Here is an 8,948-nt window from a genome sequence, read left to right on the forward strand (position 1 = left end):
GGCAGCACGGGCCAGCCCACACTGCAATATGTGTGCGCACTAGGTCCGTGCAGCAGAGCTGGTCTCCAGTCGTCTTGATTAATCCTTGCCACTCGACCAAAATCTAGCTCTGTCAAGCCCGTGTGGTGGCTGGTGTGCAACGGTCACCACACGTTAAAAAAATCCACGCACAGGGATCTTCCACCCTTCAGGATGTAGTTTGGGATCTGGAATATCAGGTCCCTCATTGAAACACCTGCGAGCTCATCCCTTTTTGGTGTGGAAGCGGATCATCCTCGGTGCGAGGGACTCCCTAAGAAGAGAAGACTTTGGATCATTGTCTGCCTTAAGTAAGCCAATGAACTTTGACAGACACTATACTGCTGGAATTTGGCCTTTTGAGGATAATATGAGTGAAGAAAAGAGATAGCCAATTATAAGTTTATGGACCAAGGTTCTTCAAAAATTCAGGGTATTTATTGTTGTAGCGGATGCGGTAGCAGGTTTCATATTATGTAGCACAGCGTCGAGATCTGATGGTGTGTGCAGGCTGGTAGGACGACATGCTTTGGGGCATTTCCACAATAGTGGTGACATTCATCATGTATTTTCCATTCCAAGATGTTGTTGCTGGAAGCTCTTTCCACTTTTATCAGGCGACTGGCAGTGGCATTGGCTAACACAGAATGATCGTTTCTATTAGCCATTGAGCAGTATCCTGCTTTTCTGTCTCGAGCAAGTAAAATCCATCGCTGAGTTCGACCCAAATGGGCTCAATGAGCAGCATCAAGTGATTCAAGCAGGCGGTCTGCAATATCTGAGTCACCGGATTTCTCGTACAGTTTGAATGGGGCAGCACACTCTTTGTCCAAGCATGGTGGGTACAGGGGTAAAAGCCGTGAGTGAATGTGGATTTTGCAACTTTGTGGAGGGTGCCACAAAAGCATTTGTAAGCTTCCTTGATTGGGAGGTTATGCCATGGGATAGTAACAATGATTTTTTCAACAGTCTCTGCAAGCAAAATCCAAGTGGTTTTCCTGAAGGTGCATTGAGGTTTCCTTGCACTTTTGATGAGTGGTAGTCATAGGTTAACATGGATAAATATTGATTGGCGTAGACCGTGTGGAAGGATATTGAGAACAACTTTGAACACAATATGTGGCTGACTGTTGATTGAGGTGACCCAGCAGATGTCAGGGGAGGAGTGTTGACCCCATCTCGCTGAGTGGAAGATGCCACACTGTTTAGGGTCATGATTCAAGGCAAGGTCATTACTAGATGCCCATATTTGTAACTAGTCACCATCTTCGATGGCTAATGTAACGCCTCTGTTTAAAAAAGGGGGCAGACAAAAGGCAGGTAACTATAGGCCAGTTAGTTTAACATCTGTAGTGGGGAAAATGTTTGAAACTATCATTAAGGAAGAAATAGCGGGACATCTAGATAGGAATAGTGCAATCAAGCAGACGCAGCCTGGATTCATGAAGGGGAAATCATGTTTAACTAATTTACTGGAATTCTTTGAGGATATAACGAGCATGGTGGATAGAGGTGTACCGATGGATGTGGTGTATTTAGATTTCCAAAAGACATTCGATAAGGTGCCACACAAAAGGTTACTGCAGAAGATAGAGGTACGCGGAGTCAGAGGAAATGTATTAGCATGGATCGAGAATTGGCTGGCGAACAGAAAGCAGAGAGTCAGGATAAATGGGTCCTTTTCGGGTTGGAAATCGGTGGTTAGTGATGTGCCACAGGGATCGGTGCTGGGACCACAACTGTTTACAATATACATAGATGACCTGGAAGAGGGGACAGAGTGTAGTGTAACAAAATTTGCAGATGACACAAAGATTAGTGGGAAAGCGGGTTGTGTAGAGGACACAGAGAGGCTGCAAAGAGATTTAGATAGGTTAAGCGAATGGGCTAAGGTTTGGCAGATGGAATACAATGTCGGAAAGTGTGAGGTCATGCACCTTGGGAAAAAAAATAGTAAAAAGGAATATTATTTGAATGGGGAGAAATTACAACATGCTGAGGTGCAGAGGGACCTGGGGATCCTTGTGCATGAATCCCAAAAAGTTAGTTTGCAGGTGCAGCAGGAAATCAGGAAGGCGAATGGAATGTTGGCCTTCATTGCGAGAGGGATGGAGTACAAAAGCGGGGAGGTCCTGCTGCAACTGTATAGGGTATTGGTAAGGCCGCACCTGGAGTACTGCGTGCAGTTTTGGTCACCTTACTTAAGGAAGGATATACTGGCTTTGGAGGGGGTACAGAGACGATTCACTAGGCTGATTCCGGAGATGAGGGGGTTACCTTATGATGATAGATTGAGTAGACTGGGTCTTTACTCGTTGGAGTTCAGAAGGATGAGGGGTGATCTTATAGAAACATTTAAAATAATGAAAGGGATAGACAAGATAGAGGCGGAGAGGTTGTTTCCACTGGTCGGGGAGACTAGAACTAGGGGGCACAGCCTCAAAATACGGGGGAGCCAATTTAAAACCGAGTTGAGAAGGAATTTCTGCTCCCAGGGGGTTGTGAATCTGTGGAATTCTCTGCCCAAGGAAGCAGTTGAGGCTAGCTTATTGAATGTATTCAAGTCACAGATAGATAGATTTTTAACCAATAAGGGAATTAAGGGTTACGGGGAGAGGGCGGGTAAGTGGAGCTGAGTCCACGGCCAGATCAGCCATGATCTTATTGAATGGCGGAGCAGGCTCGAGGGGCTAGATGGCCTACTCCTGTTCCTAATTCTTATGTTCTTATGTTCTTATTGTGAGTTACTCCAGTCTATATGGTGGATATTAAAAACATCAAGATAGATAGCTGGGTGAGAAAGAGATGGGTGTATGTTTCACTTGGTGGCTTATAAGTGTTTGCAATGAAACAACCAACTGGATAACATTACAATGATTAGTGGATAAGATATGAACTGCATCTAAGATCTTGTTATGGTGAAAGGTAGCTCAGCCATGTTTTGCATAGTACTTCATTGACTGTGAAGCACTTATAGACATCCTGATGTTGTGAAAGGTGCTATAAAATGTAAGTTAAGAACAACAACAGCAACTTGTATTTCTATAGCGCCTTTAACATAGTGAAACGTCCCAAGGCGATTCACAGGAGTATTATGAGATAAAAAATTTGACACCGACATAAGTAGAAATTAGCGCAGCTTGGTCAAACAGATAGGTTTTAAGGAGTATCTTGAAGGAGAAAAAAGTGGAAGTGAGAGGCAGAGAGGTTTAGGCAGGGAGCTCCAGAGCTTGGGGCCGAGGCAACAGAAGGCATGGCCACCAATGATTGAGTGATTATAATCAGGGATGCTCAGGAGGGCAGAATTAGAGGAGCGCTGTCATCTCGGGTGGTTATGAGGGTGGAGGAGATTACAAAGATAGGGAGGGGAAAAGCCATGGAGAGATTTGATAACAAGGACGTGAATTTTGAAATTGAGGCGTTGCTGAACCGGAGGCCAATGTAGGTCAGCGAGTACAGAGGTGATGGGTGAGCGGGACTTGGTGTAAGTTAGGACATGGGCAGCCGAGTTTTGGATCACCTCTAGTTTACATAGGGTAGAATGTGGGAGGCCAGCCAGGTGTGCGTTGGAATAGTCAAGTCTAGAGGTAACAAAGGTATGACTGAGGGCTTCAGGCAAGGGTGGAGCTGGGCGATGTTACGGAGGTGGAAATAGGCGGTCTTAGCTATGCTGGGGAAATATGTGGTCGAAAACTCATTTCAGGGTCAAAGATGTCACCAAGGTTGCGAACAGTCTGGTTCAGCCTCAGACCGAAATTGAGGAGAGGGATGGAGTCATGGCTAGGGAACTGAGTTTGTGGCGGGGACCGAAAACAATGGCTTCGGTCTTCCCAATATTCAATTGGAGAAAATTTCTGCTCATCCAGAATTGGCCGTTGAACCATCAGTTTGACAATTTAGAGACCTTGGAGGGGTCGAGAGAAGTGGTAGTGAGGTAGAGCTGGGTGTCATCAGCGTACATGTGGAAAATGACACTGTGTTTTCGGATGATATCGCCAAGGGGCAACATGTAGATGAGAAATAGGAGGGGGCCAAGGATAGATCCTTGGGGGACACCAGAGATAACGATGCGGAGGTGGGAAGAGAAGCTGTTGCAGGTGATTCTTTGCCTACAATTAGATAGATAAGAATGGAACCAGGCGAGTGCAGTCCCACCCAGCTGGACGACGGGGGAGAGGCATTGGAGAAGGATAGAGTGTCAAAGGCCAGTCAAGAAGGATGAGGAGGGATAGTTTGCCTTTGTCACAGTCACAAAAGATGTAATTTGTGATTTTGATGAGAGCCGTTTCGGTACCGTGGCAGGTGCAGAAACCAGATTGGAGGGATTCAAACATGGAATTGCGGGAAAGATGGGCACAGAGTTTGGAGGTGATAACACATTCAAGGACTTTGGAGAGGAAAGGGAGGTTGGAGATGCGGTGGTAGTTTGTAAGGACGGAGGAGATTGAAGGTTGGCTTTTTGAGGAGAGGGGTGATGACGGCAGATTTGAGGGAGAGGGTGACATTATGAGAAGAGAGAACCGTTAACAATGTCAGCTAACATGTGAGCCAGAAAAGGAAGTTAGATGGTCAGCAGTTTGTTGGGAATAGGGTCAAGGGAGCAGGAAGTGGGTCTCATGGACAGGGTGAGCTCGGAAAGGTCATGAGGGGAGATTGGAGAGAAACTGGAGAAAGATGTGAGTTCAGGGCTAGGGCAGGGGGCTTCCTTAGAGGAAGTTTGGCCCGGTGGACTAGGGAAAGGAAGGGAAGAGGCAGAGGCAACCGAACGGGATGGTCTCAATCTTAGAGACAAAAAGTCCATGAGCACTTCGCACATTGTTGGAGGTGAGGGTGGAGACTGGGGAGAGGGAGGTTTAAAAAGCCAATTAACTGTGGAGAATAAAATCTGGGGGTTATCTTTGCATTCTAGAATGATTCTGGAATAGTGAGTGATTTTGGCACATGGGAGCAGGACCTAATAGTGCTTTATATGGCCCAGCCAGATCTGGCAGTGAATGGCTAAACCAGTTATCCACCATATCAGTTCAAGTCTGCATCTATTGTAATTAAGCGAGCAAAGATCAGGGCTGTACTAAGGGGAACGGCCAAGGTGAGAAAGAATAATTGTTTGAACAGGGACTAGGGCATCAAAGGTGGCAGTGAGGGTGTGGTTTAGCAGATCAGTAGCTGCAGAAGTGTCATGGTGAATGGAGGGCCAAAGGCTGGACAGTTGGGATTTGATAAGTGCAGTTGTAAGAGAGTTGGGAGACAGCATTTTTTCAGGGGCGGACACAGAAGGAGGTAAGGTTGGGGGGTGGGGAGGGTTAGAAGGGGGATGTAGGTGGAGAGCGATACGAGGAAGTGGTCAGAGATGGCCTTATCTGCGATTGATACGATGGGAGTAGCGAGGCCACCAGAGATGGCAAGATCGAGGGGCTGGCCGTGAATATGGATTAGGGAGGCTAGTGAACTCAGAAGAACATAAGATCAGAAGGAATAGGAGCCAAGTTTGCTGACGATACAAAGCTAGATGGACAGTGAGCTGTGAGGAGAACACAAAGCGTCTGCAAAGGGGTATAAATAGACTAAGGGGCCAACGTTGGTGGACATACCCCCCACTACCGCCTGCAGAATGCCCACATACCGCCGAGAATAGCAAGTTTCGTGGAAAACAGCTGCATAGCACCGACATACCGCTACGGCGCAACATTGATGAATGACACCCCCCCGAGCAGTATACGCACCGTCCGCCAACACTGAAGACCAACACTGAAAACCCGAAAACTGGAATATTGGTGACTCACCGCTGACGTAGCACCCTGAAGCATACCGTTCTGGAAAATGGGCTGTTATGCGAAGGAAAGTGGAGTGGAGTGCATGTTGCGTTCATTTCGACATCGGAGGAGCATTGGAGCACATCACTGGAGCAGGGAAAAAGTCAATTTTAAATCAAAGAAGGCTTTTTTGGAGGCAAAGAAGGAGTTGTGTAGGTCATTTTGTTTATTTAAAAATCGGCAGACATCGTGAAAAATCGGGAACACATGAGAAAAGCAGCAGCATTTGGAGAAGAGTTTAAAAGAAAGGCGGCCTTTTGGAGTCCATTGGCTGATCTGAGTATATTGGAGGAGATCTCTGTCCATTACAATGGGGCCTGCACTATCTCAGCCTGTATTGCTGACAGCTTTTCTAATGCAGGATGCAGATGGCAGAATGTTAATTGACCAAAATTATCAGGGTGATGTAGTAGGTCGAAGAATGAGGAGGGGGAGGAGGAGGAGGAGCAGGCCTTACCCGCCAAGGAATTTCAGTGCAAAGCACTCATACTTGGACTTGACCGAGCGACAGTGTCCTAAATGAGATTTGCCAGCTCATTAAGTCAGACCTGCAGCCCAGTACCACCAACATTACTGCACTCTCTGTGGAGGAAAAGGTCACTACGGCACTTTTCTTTTATGCGTCTGGCTCTTTTCAGTCATCAGCTGCGGATATATGCTGTATATCCCAGCATGCTGCGCATACCAGCATTGGTCAGGTAACCGATGCACTGTATGCACGCAGAATGGATTTTATTAATGACCGTGGAGGCACAGAGTGAGAGGGTGTTGGGTTTTGCACGCATCGCTGGCTTCCCAAAGATTCAGGGTGCTATAGACTGTACTCATATTGCCCTGAGAGCACCTTTACAGGAGGCAGAAGCATACCAAAACTGTAAGGGATTCCACTCCCTCAACGTGCAGCTGGTATTGGGGGTAATGTACTGACGTGGATAAAGAACTGGTTGGCAGACAGAAAGCAGAGAGTCGTGATTAATGGGTCCTTTTCAGAATGGCAGGTGTCATGTATCGCACATTACTGTATATAACTGTATCTTACCATGCTATACATGACTGTAACTGGATATGACCTGTAACAATAAGCATACCTTACCACCAGGGGTGCACTTGCAGGAGACACTCCATACCTGTCCCACTGTGGTATATAAAGGGAGGTCTCAGGCAAGTGCAGCACTGGAGAGCTGGAATTAAAGGTGCATGTGTCTCGTGTAAGTCAGTACATTAGAGTCAGGACTTAACAGCAGGCAGTGACGAGTGGGGTGCCGCAGGGCTCAGTGCTGGGACCCCAGCTCTTTACAATATACATTAATGATTTAGATGAAGGAATTGAGTGTAATATCTCCAAGTTTGCGGATGACACTAAACTGGGTGGCGGTGTGAGCTGTGAGGAGGACGCTAAGAGTGCAGGGTGACTTGGACAGGTTAGGTGAGTGGGCAAATGCGTGGCAGATGCAGTATAATGTGGATAAATGTGAGATTATCCATTTTGGGGGCAAAAACACGAAGACAGAATATTACCTGAATGGTGGCAGATTAGGAAAAGGGAAGGTGCAACAAGATCTGGGTGTCATGGTTCATCAGTCATTGAAAGTTGGCATGCAGGTACAGCAGGCGGTGAAGAAGGCAAATGATATGTTGGCCTTCATAGCTAGGGGATTTGAATATAGGAGCAGGGAGGTCTTACTGCAGTTGTTCAGAACCTTAGTGAGGCCTCACCTGGAATATTGTGTTCAGTTTTGGTCTCCTAATCTGAGGAAGGACGTTCTTGCTATTCAGGGAGTGCAGCGAAGGTTCACCAGACTGATTCCAGGGATGGCTGGACTGTCATCGGAGGAGAGACTGGATCAACTGGGCCTTTATTCACTGGAGTTTAGAAGGATGAGAGGGGATCTCATAGAAACGTATAAGATTCTGACGGGACTGGACAGGTTAGATGCGGGAAGAATGTTCCCGATGTTGGGGAAGTCCAGAACCAGGAGACATAGTCTTAGGATAAGGGGTAGGCCATTTAGGACTGAGATGAGGAGAAACTTCTTCACTCAGAGAGTTGTTAACTTGTGGAAATCCCTGCCGCAGAGAGGAGCACGTGTAGCGGCTCTAGCAGCGTGCTCAATTTGGGAAGAAAGTTACCAAAATAGTTCAGGAGCCCCAGGAATGAACGCAGCTCCGATGTGTTACGGGGTCTGGGTGCTCTCTGGATCGCTTCCGTCTTGGATGCAATAGGGCTGATCCCGTCTGCTGCTACCCTCATCTCCAGGAATTCTACCTCTGGAGCTAGGAAGACGCACTTCGCCTTTTTCAGTCGCAGCCCTACCCGGTCCAGTCTGCGTAGCACTTCCTCCAGGTTGTGGAGGTGTTATTCAGTATTGTAACCCTTAATGAGGATGTCATCCTGAAAAACCACCGTCCCTGGAATCGACTTGAGGAGGCTTTCCATATTTCGTTGGAAGATCGCGGCGGCCGAGTGAATCCCGAACGGACATCTGTTGTACTCAAACAACCCCTTGTGTGTCGTGATGGTGGTGAGCTTCTTCAACTCATTCACCAGCTCCTGGGTCATGTAAGCTGAGGTCAGGTCCAATTTTGAAAAAAGTTTGCCACCGGATAGCGTCGCAAAGAGGTCCTCCGCTCTCGGTAGCGGGTACTGGTCTTGGAGTGATACCCGATTGATGGTGGCCTTGTAATCACCACATATCCTGACCGACCCATCCGCCTTGAGCACCCGCAAAATCGGGCTCACCCAGTCACTGAATTCGACTGGCGAGATGATGCCTTCGCTCAGCAGGCGGTCCAATTCACCTTCTATCTTTTCCCGTATCACGTACGGCACTGCTCTGGCCTTGTAGTGTACTGGCCTGGCGTCCGGGTTTATGTGAATCACTACCTTGGCCCTCATGAAAGTGCCAATGCCGGGTTGAAATAATGAGTCAAATTTGTCCAGGATCTGTGAGCATGATACTCGCTCCACAGAGGAAATTGCATTGACATCGCTCCATTTCCAGTTCATGACAGCAAGCCAATTCCTCCCCAGTAGTGCGGGACCGTCCCCTGGGACAATCCAGAGTGGCAGTCTGTTCTCCGAATCTTTGTGGGTCACGACTACCATGGCGCTGCCTA

The sequence above is a fragment of the Pristiophorus japonicus genome, chromosome 9 (assembly GCF_044704955.1).
Source record: "Pristiophorus japonicus isolate sPriJap1 chromosome 9, sPriJap1.hap1, whole genome shotgun sequence".
Taxonomy (NCBI): domain Eukaryota; kingdom Metazoa; phylum Chordata; class Chondrichthyes; family Pristiophoridae; genus Pristiophorus; species Pristiophorus japonicus.